Genomic DNA, 15,393 nt, shown 5'->3' on the forward strand with positions numbered 1-15,393 from the left:
CCATGCTCTGTGCTAGAACCATGCTCTGTGCTAGTACCATGCTCTACGCTAGTACCATGCTCTGTGCTAGTACCATGCTCTGTGCAAGTACCATGCTCTGTGCTAGTACAATGCTCTGTGCTAGTACCATTCTCTGTGTTAGTACCATGCTCGGTGCTAGTACCATGCTCTGTGTTAGTACTATGCTCTGTGTTAGTACCATGCTTTGTGCTAGTACCATGCTTTTGGCTAATACTGTGATCTGTGCTAGTACCTTGCTCTGTGTCAGTACCATGCTATGTGGTAATTCCATGTTTTGTGCTAGTACCATCATTTGCGCTAGTACCATGCTCTGTGTTAGTACCATGCTGTGTGTTAGTACCATGCTATGTGTTAGTACCATGCTGTGTGTTAGTTCCATGCTCTGTGCTAGTACCATGCACTGTGCTAGTACCATGCTCTATGCTAGTACCATGCTCTTTGCTAGTACTACGCTCTGTGCAAGTGCCATGCTCTGTGCTAGTACCATGCTCTGCGCTAGTACCATGCTCTGTGTTAGAACTATGCTCTGTGTTAGTACCATGCTAAGTGTTAGTACCATGCTCTGTGTTAGTACCATGCTCTGTGTTAGTACCATGTTCTGTGCTAGTACCATGCTCTGTGTTAGTACCATGTTCTGTGCTAGTACCATGCTGTGTGTTAGTACCATGCTCTGTGCTAGTACCATGCTCTGTGCTAGTACCATGCTCTGTGCTAGTTCCATTCTCTGTGCTATTACCATGCTCTGTGCTAGTACCATGCTCTGTGTTAGTACCATGCTCGGAGCAAGTATCATGCTCTGCGCTAGTACCATGCTCTGTGTTAGTACTATGCTCTGTGTTAGTTCCATGCTGTGTGTTAGTACCATGCTATGTGTTAGTACCATGCTCTGTGCTAGTACCATGCTCTGTGTTAGTACCATTCTCTGAGCTAGTACCATGATCTGTGTTAGTACCATGCTCTGTGCTAGTACCATGCTCTGTGCTAGTACCATGCTCTGTGTTAGTACCATGCTCTGTGTTAGTACCATGCTTTGTGCTAGTGCCATGCTCTGTGTTGGTACAATGCTCTGTGTTAGTACCATTCTCTGTGTTAGTACCATGCTCTTTGTTAGTACCATGCTCTGTGCTGGTACCATGCTCTGTGCTAGTACCATGCTCTGTGTTAGTACCATGCTCTGTGCAAGTACCATGCTCTGTGTTAGTACCATGCTCTGTGGTAGTACCATGCTCTGTGTTAGTACCATGCTCTGTGCAGGTACCATGCTCTGTGTTAGTACCATGCTCTGTGCTGGTACCATGCTCTGTGCTAGTACCATGCTCTGTGTTAGTGCCATAATCTGTGCTAGTACCATGCTATGTACTAGTACCATGCTCTGTGCTAGTACCATGCTTTGCGCTAGTACCATGTTATGTGCTAGTACCGTGCTTTGTGCAGGTACCATGCTTTGTGCTAGTACCATGCTCTGTGCTGGTACCATGCTCTGTGTTAGTAACATGCTCTGTGCAGGTACCATGCTCTGTGTTAGTACCATGCTCTGTGCTAGTACCATGCTCTGTGTTAGTACAATGCTCTGTGCTAGTACTATGCTCTGTGTTAATACCATAGTCTGTTTTAGTACCATGCTCTGTGCTGGTACCATGCTCTGTGCAAAGGCCATGCTCTGTGCTAGTACCATGCTCTGTGCTAGTACCATGCTCTGTGTTAGTACCATGCTCAGTGCTAGTACCATATTCTGTGCTGTTACCATGCTCTGTGTTAGCACCATGCTCTGCGCTAGTACCATGCTCTTTGTTAGTACTATGCTCTGTGTTAGTACCATGCTGTGTGTTAGTACCATGCTATATTTTAGAACCATGCTCTGTGTTAGTACCATGCTCTGTGCTAGTACCATGCTCTGTGCTAGTACCATGCTCTGTGCTAGAACCATGCTCTGTGCTAGTACCATGCTCTTTGCTAGTACCATGCTCTGTGCTAGTACCATGCTCTGTGCAAGTACCATGCTCTGTGCTAGTACAATGCTCTGTGCAAGTACCATTCTCTGTGTTAGTACCATGCTCGGTGCTAGTACCATGCTCTGTGTTAGTACTATGCTATGTGTTAGTACCATGCTTTGTGCTAGTACCATGCTTTGTGCTAATACTGTGATCTGTGCTAGTACCTTGCTCTGTGTCAGTACCATGCTATATGGTAATTTCATGTTTTGTGCTAGTACCATCATTTGCGCTAGTACCATGCTCTGTGTTAGTACCATGCTGTGTGTTAATACAATGCTATGTGTTAGTACCATGCTGTGTGTTAGTACCATGCTCTGTGCTAGTACCATGCTCTGTGCTAGTACCATGCTCTGTGCTAGAACCATGCTCTGTGCTAGTGCCATTCTCTGTGTTAGTACCATGCTAGGTGCTAGTACCATGCTCTGCGCTAGTACCATGCTCTGTGTTAGTACTATGCTCTATGTTAGTACCATGCTCTGTGCTAGTACCATGCTCTGTGTTAGTACCATGTTCTGTGCTAGTACCATGCTGTGTGTTAGTACCCTTCTCTGTGTTAGTACCATGTTCTGTCCTAGTACCATGCTCTGTGCTAGTACCATGCTCTGTGCTAGTTCCATTCTCTGTACTATTACCATGCTCTGTGCTAGTACCATGCTCTGTGCTAGTACCATGCTCTGTGTTAGTACCATGCTCGGAGCAAGTATCATGCTCTGCTCTAGTACCATGCTCTGTGTTAGTACTATGCTCTATGTTTGTTCCATGCTGTGTGTTAGTACCATGCTATGTGTTAGTACCATGCTCTGTGTTAGTACCATGCTCTGTGCTAGTACCATGCTCTGTGCTAGTACCATGCTCTGAGCTAGTACCATGATCTGTGTAAGTACCATGCTCTGTGCTAGTACCATGCTCTGTGCTAGTACCATGCTCTGTGTTAGAACCATGCTCTGTGTTAGTACAATGCTTTGTGCTAGTGCCATGCTCTGTGTTGGTACAATGCTCTGTGTTAGTACCATTCTCTGTGTTAGTACCATGCTCTTTGTTAGTACAATGCTCTGAGCTAGTACCATGCTCTTTGTTAGTACCATGCTCTGTGCTATTACCATGCTCTGTGTTAGTACCATGCTCTGTGCTAGTATCATGCTCTGTGCTAGTACCATGCTCTGTGTTAGTACCATGCTCTGTGTTAGTACCACGCTCTGTGTTAGTACCATGCTCTGTGTTAGTTCCATGCTCTGTGCTGGTACCATGCACTGTGCTAGTACCATGCTATGTGGTAGTACCATGCTCTGTGCTGGTACCGTGCTCTGTGCTAGTACCATGCTCTTTGTAAGTACCATGCTCTGAGCTGGTACCATGCTCTCTGCTAGTACAAATCTTTGTGCTAGTACCATGCTCTTTGTTAGTACCATGCTGTGTGCTAGTACCATGCTCTGTGTAAGTACCATGCTCTGTGTTAGTACCATGCTCTGTGCTGGTACCATGCATTGTGCTAGTACCATGCTCTGTGTTAGTACCATGCTCTGTGCTAGTACCATGCTCTGTGTTAGTACCATGTTCTGTGGTACTACCATGCTCTGTGTTAGTACCATGCTCTGTGCAGGTACCATGCTCTGTGTTAGTACCATGCTCTGTGCTGGTACCATGCTCTGTGCTAGTAACATGCTCTCTGTTAGTACCATGCTCTGTGGTACTACCATGCTCTGTGTTAGTACCATGCTCTTTGCAGGTACCATGCTCTGTGTTAGTACCATGCTCTCTGTTAGTGCCATAATCTGTGCTAGTACCATGCCATGTACTAGTACCATGCTCTGTGCTAGTACCATGCTTTGCGCTAGTACCATGTTATGTGCTAGTACCGTGCTTTGTGCAGGTACCATGCTTTGTGCTAGTACCATGATCTGTGTTTGTACCATGCTTTGTGCTAGTACCATGCTTTGTGCTAATACTGTGATCTGTGCTAGTACCTTTCTCTCTGTCAGTACCATGCTATGTGCTAATTCCATGTTTTGTACTAGTACCATCATCTGCGCTAGTACCATGCTCTGTGTTAGTACCATGCTCTGTGCTAGTACCATGCTCTGTGTTAGTAACATGCTCTGTGCTAGTACCATGCTCTGTGTTAGTACCATGCTCTGTGTTAGTACCATACTCTGTGTTAGTACCATGCTCCGTGCGGGTACCATGCTCTGTGTTAGTACCATGCTCTGTGCTGGTACCATGCTCTGTGCTAGTACCATGCTCTGTGTTAGTCCCATGCTCTGTGCTGGTACCATGCTCTGTGCTAGTACCATGCTCAGTGCTGGTACCATGCTCTGTGTTAGTACCATGCTCTGTGCTGGAACCATGCTCTGTATTAGTACTATGCTCTGTGCTAGTACCATGCTCTGTGTTAGTACAATGCTCTGTTCTATTATCATGCTCTGTGTTAATACCATTCTCTGTGTTAGTACCATGCTCTGTGCTGGTACCATGCTCTGTGCTAGTACCAAGCTCTGTGTTAGTACCATGCTCTGTGCTAGTACCATGCTCTGTGTTAGTACCATGCTCAGTGCTAGTACCATGCTCTGTGCTGGTACCATGCTTTGTGTTAGCACCATGCTCTGTGCTAGTACCATTCTTTGTGTTAGTACCATTCTCTGTGCTAGTATCATGCTCTGTGCTAGTACCATGCTCTGTGTTAGTACCATGCTCTGTGTTAGTACCACGCTCTGTGTTAGTACCATGCTCTGTGTTACTTCCATGCTCTGTGCTGGTACCATGCACTGTGCTAGTACCATGCTATGTGGTAGTACCATGCTCTGTGCTGGTACCGTGCTCTGTGCTAGTACAATGCTCTGTGTAAGTACCATGCTCTGTGTTAGTACCATGCTCTGTGCTGGTACCATGCTCTGTGCTAGTACCATGCTCTGTGTTAGTACCATGCTCTGTGCTAGTACCATGCTCTGTGTTAGTACCATGCTCTGTGGTACTACCATGCTCTGTGTTAGTACCATGCTCTGTGCAGGTACCATGCTCTGTGTTAGTACCATGCTCTGTGCTGGTACCATGCTCTGTGCTAGTACCATGCTCTGTGTTAGTGCCATAATCAGTGCTAGTACCATGTCATGTATTAGTACCATGCTCTGTGCTAGTACCATGCTTTGCGCTAGTACCATGTTATGTGCTAGTACCGTGCTTTGTGCAGGTACCATGCTTTGTGCTAATACCATGATCTGTGTTAGTACCATGCTTTGTGCTAGTACCATGCTTTGTGCTAGTACTGTGATCTATGCTAGTTCCTTGCTCTGTGTCAGTACCATGCTATGTGCTAATTCCATGTTTTGTACTAGTAAAATCATCTGCGCTAGTACCATGCTCTGTGTTAGTACCATGCTCTGGGCTAGTACCATGCTCTGTGTTAGTACCATGCTCTGTGCTAGTACCATGCTCTGTGTTAGTACCATGCTCTGTGCTAGTACCATACTCTGTGTTAGTACCATGCTCCTTGCGCGTACCATGCTCTGTGTTAGTACCATGCTCTGTGCTGGTACCATGCTCTGTGCTAGTACCATGCTCTGTGTTAGTCCCATGCTCTGTGCTGGAAACATGCTCTGCGCTAGTACCATGCTCAGTGCTGGTACCATGCTCTGTGTTAGTACCATGCTTTGTGCTGTAACCATGCTCTGTGTTAGTACTATGCTCTCTGCTAGTACCATGCTCTGTGTTAGTACAATGCTCTGTTCTATTACCATGCTCTGTGTTAATACCAATCTCAGTGTTAGTACCATGCTCTGTGCTGGTATCATGCTCTGTGCTAGTACCAAGCTCTGTGTTAGTACCATGCTCTGTCCTAGTACCTTGCTCTGTGTTAGTACCATGCTCAGTGCTAGAACCATGCTCTGTGCTGGTACCATGCTTTGTGTTAGCACCATGCTCTGTGCTAGTACCATTCTTTGTGTTAGTACCATGCTCTGTGCTAGAACCATGCACTGTGTTAGTACCATGCTCTGTGTTAGTACCATGCTCTGTGCTGGTACCATGCTCTGTGCTAGAACAATGCTCTGCGCTAGTACCATGCTCTGTGTTAGTATCATGCTCTGTGCTAGTACCATGCTGTCTGTAAGTACCATGCTCTGTGTTAGTACCATGGTCTGTGCTGGTACCATGTTCTGTGCTAGTACCATGCTCTGTGCTAGTACCATGCTCTGTGTTAGTACCATGTTCTGGGCTAGTACCATGCTCTGTGTTAGTACCATTGTCTGTGCTAGTACCATGCTATGTGTTAGTATCATGCTCAGTGATACTACCATGCTGTGTTAGTACCATGGTCTGTGCTGGTACCATGCTCTGCGTTAGTACCATGCTCTGTGCTGGTACCATGCTCTGTGCTAGTACCATGCTCTCTGTTAGTGCCATAATCTGCGCCAGTACCATGCATTGTGCTAGTACCATGCTCTGTGCTAGTACCATGCTTTGTGCTAGTACCATGTTATGTGCTAGTACCATGCTTTGTGCTGGTACCATGCTTTGTGCTAGTACCATGCTTTGTGCTAATACTGTGATCTGCGCTAGTACCATGCTCTGCGTTAGTACCATTCTCTGTGTTAGTAACATGCTCTGTTAGTACCATGCTCTTTGCTAGTACATTGCTCTGTGCTAGTACCATTCTCTTTGTTAGTACCATGCTCTGTGCTATTACCATGCTCTGTGTTAGTACCATGCTCTGTGCTAGTGTCATGCTCTGTGCTAGTACCATGCTCTGTGTTAGTACCATGCTCTGTGTTAGTACCACGCTCTGTGTTAGTACCATGCTCTGTGTTACTTCCATGCTCTGTGCTGGTACCATGCTTTGTGCTAGTACCATGCTATGTGGAAGTACCATGCTCTGTGTTGGTACCATGCTCTGTGCTAGTGCCATTCTCTGTGCAGGTACCATGCTCTGCGTTAGTACCATGCTCTGTGTTAGTACCATGCTCTGTGTTAGTTCCATGCTCTGTGTTAGTACCATGGTCCGTGCTAGTACAACGCTCTGTGCTGGTACCATGCTCTGTGCTACTACCATGTTCTGTGCTCGTGCCATGCTCTGTGTTTGTACCATTCTCTGTGCTGGTACCATGCTCTGTGTTAGTACCATGCTCTGTGTTAGTACCATGCTCTGTGTTAGTAAAATGCTCTGTGTTAGTACCATGCTCTGTGCTAGTACCATGCTCTGTGCTGGCACCATACTCTGTGCTAGTACCATGCTCTGTGCTGGTACCACGCTCTGTGTTAGTACCATTCTCTGTGCTGGTACCATGCTCTGTGTTAGTTCCATGCTCTGTGCTAGTACGATGCTCTGTGTTAGTAACATGCTCTGTGCTAGTACCATGCTTTGTGTTAGTACCATGTTCTTTGTTAGTACCATGCTCTGTGCTATTACCATGCACTGTGTTAGTACCATGCTCTGTGCTAGTATCATGCTCTGTGCTAGTACCATGCTCTGTGTTAGTACCATGCTCTGTGTTAGTTCCATGCTCTGTGCTGGTACTATGCACTGTGCTAGTACCATGCTATGTGGTAGTACCATGCTCTGTGCTGGTACCGTTCTGTGTGCTAGTACCATGCTCTTTGTAAGTACCATGCTCAGAGCTGGTACCATGCTCTCTGCTAGTACAATGCTTTGTGCTAGTACCATGCTCTTTGTTAGTACCATGCTGTGTGCTAGTACCATGCTCTGTGTAAGTACCATGCTCTGTAATAGTACCATGCTCTGTGCTGGTACCATGCATTGTGCTAGTACCATGGTCTGTGTTAGTACCATGCTCTGTGCTAGTACCATGCTCTGTGTTAGTACCATGTTCTGTGGTACTACCATGCTCTGTGTTATTACCATGCTCTGTGCAGGTACCATGCTCTGTGTTAGTACCATGCTCTGTGCTGGTACCATGCTCTGTGCTAGTAACATGCTCTCTGTTAGTACCATGCTCTGTGGTACTACCATGCTCTGTGTTAGTACCATGCTCTTTCCAGGTACCATGCTCTGTGTTAGTACCATGCTCTCTGTTAGTGCCATAATCTGTGCTAGTACCATGCTATGTACTAGTACCATGCTCTGTGCTAGTACCATGCTTTGCGCTAGTACCATGTTATGTGCTAGTACCGTGCTTTGTGCAATTACCATGCTTTATGCTAGTACCATGATCTGTGTTTGTACCATGCTTTGTGCTAGTACCATGCTTTGTGCTAATACTGTGATCTATGCTAGTACCTTTCTCTGTGTCAGTACCATGCTATGTGCTAATTCCATGTTTTGTACTAGTACCATCATCTGCACTAGTACCATGCTCTGTGTTAGTACCATACTCTGTGCTAGTACCATGCTCTGTGTTAGTACCATGCTCTGTGCTAGTACCATGCTCTGTGTTAGTACCATGCTCTGTGTTAGTACCATACTCTGTGTTAGTACCATGCTCCGTGCGGGTACCATGCTCTGTGTTAGTACCATGCTCTGTGCTGGTACCATGCTCTGTGCTAGTACCATGCTCTGTGTTAGTCCCATGCTCTGTGCTGGTAGCATGCTCTGTGCTATTACCATGCTCAGTGTTGGTACCATGCTCTGTGTTAGTACCATGCTCTCTGCTGGAACCATGCTCTGTGTTAGAACTATGCTCTGTGCTAGTACCATGCTCTGTGTTAGTACAATGCTCTGTTCTATTACCATGCTCTGTGTTAATACCATTCTCTGTGTTAGTACCATGCTCTGTGCTGGTACCATGCTCTGTGCTAGTACCAAGCTCTGTGTTAGTACCATGCTCTGTGCTAGTACCATGCTCTTTGTTAGTACCATGCTCAGTGCTAGTACCATGCTCTGTGCTGGTACCATGCTTTGTGTTAGCACCATGCTCTGTGCTAGTACCATTCTTTGTGTTAGTACCATTCTCTGTGCTAGTATCATGCTCTGTGCTGGTACCATGCTCTGTGCTAGTACCATGCTATGTGGTAGTACCATGCTCTGTGCTGGTACCGTGCTCTGTGCTAGTACCATGCTCTTTGTAAGTACCATGCTGTGTGCTAGTACCATGCTCTGTGCTAGTACCATGCTAGTACCATGCTCTGTGCTAGTACAATGCTCTGTGCTAGTACCATGCTCTGTGTTAGTACCATGCTCTGTGCTAGTACCATGCTCTGTGTTAGTACCATGCTCTGTGCTGGTACCATGCTCTGTGCTAGTACCATGCTCTGTGTTAGTACCATGCTCTGTGCTAGTACCATGCTCTGTGTTAGTACCATGCTCTGTGGTACTACCATGCTCTGTGTTAGTACCATGCTCTGTGCAGGTACCATGCTCTGTGTTAGTACCATGCTCTGTGCTGGTACCATGCTCTGTGCTAGTACCATGCTCTGTGTTAGTGCCATAATCAGTGCTAGTACCATGCTATGTACTAGTACCATGCTCTGTGCTAGTACCATGCTTTGCGCTAGTACCATGTTATGTGCTAGTACCGTGCTTTTTGCAGGTACCATGCTTTGTGCTAATACCATGATCTGTGTTAGTACCATGCTTTCTGCTAGTACCATGCTTTGTGCTAATACTGTGATCTGTGCTAGTTCCTTGCTCTGTGTCAGTACCATGCTATGTGCTAATTCCATGTTTTGTACTAGTAAAATCATCTGCGCTAGTACCATGCTCTGTGTTAGTACCATGCTCTGGGCTAGTACCATGCTCTGTGTTAGTACCATGCTCTGTGCTAGTACCATGCTCTGTGTTAGTGCCATGCTCTGTGTTAGTACCATACTCTGTGTTAGTACCATGCTCCTTGCGGGTACCATGCTCTGTGTTAGTACCATGCTCTGTGCTGGTACCATGTTCTGTGCTAGTACCATGCTCTGTGTTAGTCCCATGCTCTGTGCTGGAACCATGCTCTGTGCCAGTACCATGCTCAGTGGTCTTACCATGCTCTGTGTTAGTACCATGCTCTGTGCTGGAACCATGCTCTGTGTTAGTACTATGCTCTCTGCTAGTACCATTCTCTGTGTTAGTACAATGCTCTGTTCTATTACCATGCTCTGTGTTAATACCATTCTCAGTGTTAGTACCATACTCTGTGCTCGTATCATGCTCTGTGCTAGTAATAAGCTCTGTGTTAGTACCATGCTCTGTCCTAGTACCTTGCTCTGTGTTAGTACCATGCTCAGTTCTAGAACCATGCTCTCTGCTGGTACCATGCTTTGTGTTAGCACCATGCTCTGTGCTAGTACCATTCTTTGTGTTAGTACCATGCTCTGTGCTAGAACCATGCTCTGTGTTAGTACCATGCTCTGTGTTAGTACCATGCTCTGTGCTAGTACCATGCTCTGTGCTAGTTCCATTCTCTGTGCTATTACCATGCTCTGTGCTAGTACCATGCTCTGTGCTAGTACCATGCTCTGTGTTAGTACCATGCTCGGAGCAAGTATCATGCTCTGCGCTAGTACCATGCTCTGTGTTAGTACTATGCTCTGTGTTAGTTCCATGCTGTGTGTTAGTACCATGCTATGTGTTAGTACCATGCTCTGTGTTAGTACCATGCTCTGTGCTAGTACCATGCTCTGTGCTAGTACCATGCTCTGAGCTAGTACCATGATCTGTGTTAGTACCATGCTCTGTGCTAGTACCATGCTCTGTGCTAGTACCATGCTCTGTGTTAGTACCATGCTCTGTGTTAGTACCATGCTTTGTGCTAGTGCCATGCTCTGTGTTGGTACAATGCTCTGTGTTAGTACCATTCTCTGTGTTAGTACCATGCTCTTTGTTAGTACAATGCTCTGAGCTAGTACCATGCTCTTTGTTAGTACTATGCTCTGTGTTATTACCATGCTCTGTGTTAGTACCATGCTCTGTGCTAGTATCATTCTCTGTGCTAGTACCATGCTCTGTGTTAGTACCATGCTCTGTGTTAGTACCACGCTCTCTGTTAGTACCATGCTCTGTGTTAGTTCCATGCTCTGTGCTGGTACCATGCACTGTGCTAGTACCATGCTTTGTGGTAGTACCATGCTCTGTGCTGGTACCGTGCTCTGTGCTAGTACCATGCTCTTTGTAAGTACCATGCTCTGAGCTGGTACCATGCTCTCTGCTAGTACAATGCTTTGTGCTAGTACCATGCTCTTTGTTAGTACCATGCTGTGTGCTAGTACCATGCTCTGTGTAAGTACCATGCTCTGTGTTAGTACCATGCTCTGTGCTGGTACAATGCATTGTGCTAGTACCATGCTCTGTGTTAGTACCATGCTCTGTGCTAGTACCATGCTCTGTGTTAGTACCATGCTCTGTGGTACTACCATGCTCTGTGTTAGTACCATGCTCTGTGCAGGTACCATGCTCTGTGTTAGTACCATGCTCTGTGCTGGTACCATGCTCTGTGCTAGTAACATGCTCTCTGTTAGTACCATGCTCTGTGGTACTACCATGCTCTGTGTTAGTACCATGCTCTTTGCAGGTACCATGCTCTGTGTTAGTACCATGCTCTCTGTTAGTGCCATAATCTGTGCTAGTACCATGCCATGTACTAGTACCATGCTCTGTGCTAGTACCATGCTTTGCGCTAGTACCATGTTATGTGCTAGTACCGTGCTTTGTGCAGGTACCATGCTTTGTGCTAGTACCATGATCTGTGTTAGTACCATGCTTTGTGCTAGTACCATGCTTTGTGCTAATACTGTGATCTGTGCTAGTACCTTTCTCTGTGTCAGTACCATGCTATGTGCTAATTCCATGTTTTGTACTAGTACCATCATCTGCGCTAGTACCATGCTCTGTGCTAGTACCATGCTCTGTGCTAGTACCATGCTCTGTGTTAGTACCATGCTCTGTGCTAGTACCATGCTCTGTGTTAGTACCATGCTCTGTGTTAGTACCATACTCTGTGTTAGTACCATGCTCCGTGCGGGTACCATGCTCTGTGTTAGTACCATGCTCTGTGCTGGTACCATGCTCTGTGCTAGTACCATGCTCTGTGTTAGTCAGATGCTCTGTGCTGGTACCACGCTCTGTGCTAGTACCATGCTCAGTGCTGGTACCATGCTCTGTGGTAGTACCATGCTCTGTGCTGGAACCATGCTCTGTATTAGTACTATGCTCTGTGCTAGTACCATGCTCTGTGTTAGTACAATGCTCTGTTCTATTATCATGCTCTGTGTTAATACCATTCTCTGTGTTAGTACCATGCTCTGTGCTGGTACCATGCTCTGTGCTAGTACCATGCTCTGTGTTAGTACCATGCTCAGTGCTAGTACCATGCTCTGTGCTGGTACCATGCTTTGTATTAGCACCATGCTCTGTGCTAGTACCATTCTCTGTGCTAGTATCATGCTCTGTGCTAGTACCATGCTCTGTGTTAGTACCATGCTCTGTGTTAGTGCCACGCTCTGTGTTAGTACCATGCTCTGTGTTACTTCCATGCTCTGTGCTAGTACCATGCACTGTGCTAGTACCATGCTATGTGGTAGTACCATGCTCTGTGCTGGTACCGTGCTCTGTGCTAGTACCATGCTCTTTGTAAGTACCATGCTCTGAGCTGGTACCATGCTCTCTGCTAGTACAATGCTTTGTGCTAGTACCATGCTCTTTGTTAGTACCATGCTGTGTGCTAGTACCATGCTCTGTGTAAGTACCATGCATTGTGCTAGTACCATGGTCTGTGTTAGTACCATGCTCTGTGCTAGTACCATGCTCTGTGTTAGTACCATGTTCTGTGTTAGTACCATGCTCTGTGGTACTACCATGCTCTGTGTTAGTACCATGCTCTGTGCAGGTACCATGCTCTGTGTTAGTACCATGCTCTGTGCTGGTACCATGCTCTGTGCTAGTTACATGCTCTGTGTTAGTGCCATAATCAGTGCTAATACCATGATCTGTGTTAGTACCATGCATTGTGCTAGTACCATGCTTTGTGCTAATACTGTGATCTGTGCTAGTTCCTTGCTCTGTGTCAGTACCATGCTATGTGCTAATTTCATGTTTTGTATTAGCAAAATCATCTGCGCTAGTACCATGCTCTGTGTTAGTACCATGCTCTGGGCTAGTACCATGCTCTGTGTTAGTACCATGCTCTGTGCTAGTACCATGCTCTGTGTTAGTACCATGCTCTGTGTTAGTACCATACTCTGTGTTAGTACCATGCTCCTTGGGGGTACAATGCTCTGTGTTAGTACCATGCTCTGTGCTGGTACCATGCTCTGTGCTAGTACCATGCTCTGTGTTAGTCCCATGCTCTGTGCTGGAAACATGCTCTGAGCTAGTACCATGCTCAGTGCTGGTACCATGCTCTGTGTTAGTACAATGCTTTGTGCTGGAACCATGCTCTGTGTTAGTACTATGCTCTCTGCTAGTACCATGCTCTGTGTTAGTACAATGCTCTGTTCTATTACCATGCTCTGTGTTAATACCATTCTCAGTGTTAGTACCATGCTCTGTGCTGGTATCATGCTCTGTGCTAGTACCATGCTCTGTGTTAGTAACATGCTCTGTTAGTACCATGCTCTTTGTTAGTACGTTGCTCTGTGCTAGTACCATTCTCTTTGTTAGTACCATGCTCTGTGCTATTACCATGCTCTGTGTTAGTACCATGCTCTGTGCTAGTGTCATGCTCTGTGCTAGTACCATGCTCTGTGTTAGTACCATGCTCTGTGTTAGTACCACGCTCTGTGTTAGTACCATGCTCTGTGTTACTTCCATGCTCTGTGCTGGTACCATGCTTCGTGCTAGTACCATGCTATGTGGAAGTACCATGCTCTGTGTTGGTACCATGCTCTGTGCTAGTGCCATTCTCTGTGCAGGTACCATGCTCTGCGTTAGTACCATGCTCTGTGTTAGTACCATGCTCTGTGTTAGTACCATGCTCTGTGTTAGTACCATGGTCCGTGCTAGTACAACGCTCTGTGCTGGTACCATGCTCTGTGCTACTACCATGTTCTGTGCTCGTGCCATGCTCTGTGTTTGTACCATGCTCTGTGCTGGTACCATGCTCTGTGTTAGTACCATGCTCTGTGTTAGTACCATGCTCTGTGTTAGTACCATGCTCTGTGTTAGTACCATGCTCTGTGCTAGTACCATGCTCTGTGCTGGCACCATACTCTGTGCTAGTACCATGCTCTGTGCTGGTACCACGCTCTGTGTTAGTACCATTCTCTGTGCTGGTACCATGCTCTGTGTTAGTTCCATGCTCTGTGCTAGTACGATGCTATGTGTTAGTACCATGCTCTGTGCTAGTACCATGCTCTCTGTTAATACCATACTCTGTGTTAGTACCATGCTCTGTGCTTGTACCATGCTCTGTGCTAGTACCATGCTCTGTGTTAGTAACATGCTCTGTGCTAGTACCATGCTCTGTGTTAGTACCATGCTCTTTGTTAGTACCATGCTCTGTGCTATTACCATGCTCTGTGTTAGTACCATGCTCTCTGCTAGTATCATGCTCTGTGCTAGTACCATGCTCTGTGTTAGTACCATGCTCTGTGCTAGTACCATGTTCTGTGGAAGTGCCATGCTCTGTGTTAGTTCCACGCTCTCTGCTCCTACCATGCTCTGTGCTAGTACCATGCTCTGTGTTAGTACCATGCTCTGTGCTAGTACCATGCTCTGTGTTAGTACCATGCTCTGTGCTAGTACCATGCTCTGTGTTAGTACCATGCTCTGTGTTAGTACCATGCTCTGTGCTGGTACCATGCTCTGTGTTAGTACCATGCTCTGTGCTGGTACCATGCTTTGTGCCAGTACCATGCTCTGTGCTGCTCTGTGCTAGTACAATGCTCTGTTAGTACCATGCTCTGTGTTAGTACCATGCTCTGCGCTGGTACCATGCTCTGTGCTAGTCCCATGCTCTGTGCTGGTACCATGCTCTGTGCTAGTACCATGCTCAGTGCTGGTACCATGCTCTGTGTTAGTACCATGCTCTGTGCTGGAACCATGCTCTGTGTTAGTACCATGCTCTGTGCTAGTACCATGCTCTGTGTTAGTAACATGCTCTGAGCTAGTACCATGCTCTGTGTTAATACAATTCTCTGTGTTAGTACCATGCTCTGTGCTTGTACCATGGTCTGTGCTAGTACCAAGCTCTGTGTTAGTACCATGCTCTGTGCTAGTACCATGCTCTGTGTTAGTACCATGCTCAGTGCTAGTACCATGCTCTGTGCTGGTACCATGCTTTGTGTTAGCACCATGCTCTGTGCTAGTACCATTCTTTGTGTTAGTACCATTCTCTGTGCTAGTATCATGCTCTGTGCTAGTACCATGCTCTGTGTTAGTACCATGCTCTGTGTTAGTACCACGCTCTGTGTTAGTACCATGCTCTGTGTTACTTCCATGCTCTGTGCTGGTACCATGCACTGTGCTAGTACCATGCTATGTGGTAGTACCATGCTCTGTGCTGGTACCGTGCTC

This window comes from Cherax quadricarinatus, chromosome 25, assembly GCF_038502225.1.
Source record: "Cherax quadricarinatus isolate ZL_2023a chromosome 25, ASM3850222v1, whole genome shotgun sequence".
Taxonomy (NCBI): domain Eukaryota; kingdom Metazoa; phylum Arthropoda; class Malacostraca; order Decapoda; family Parastacidae; genus Cherax; species Cherax quadricarinatus.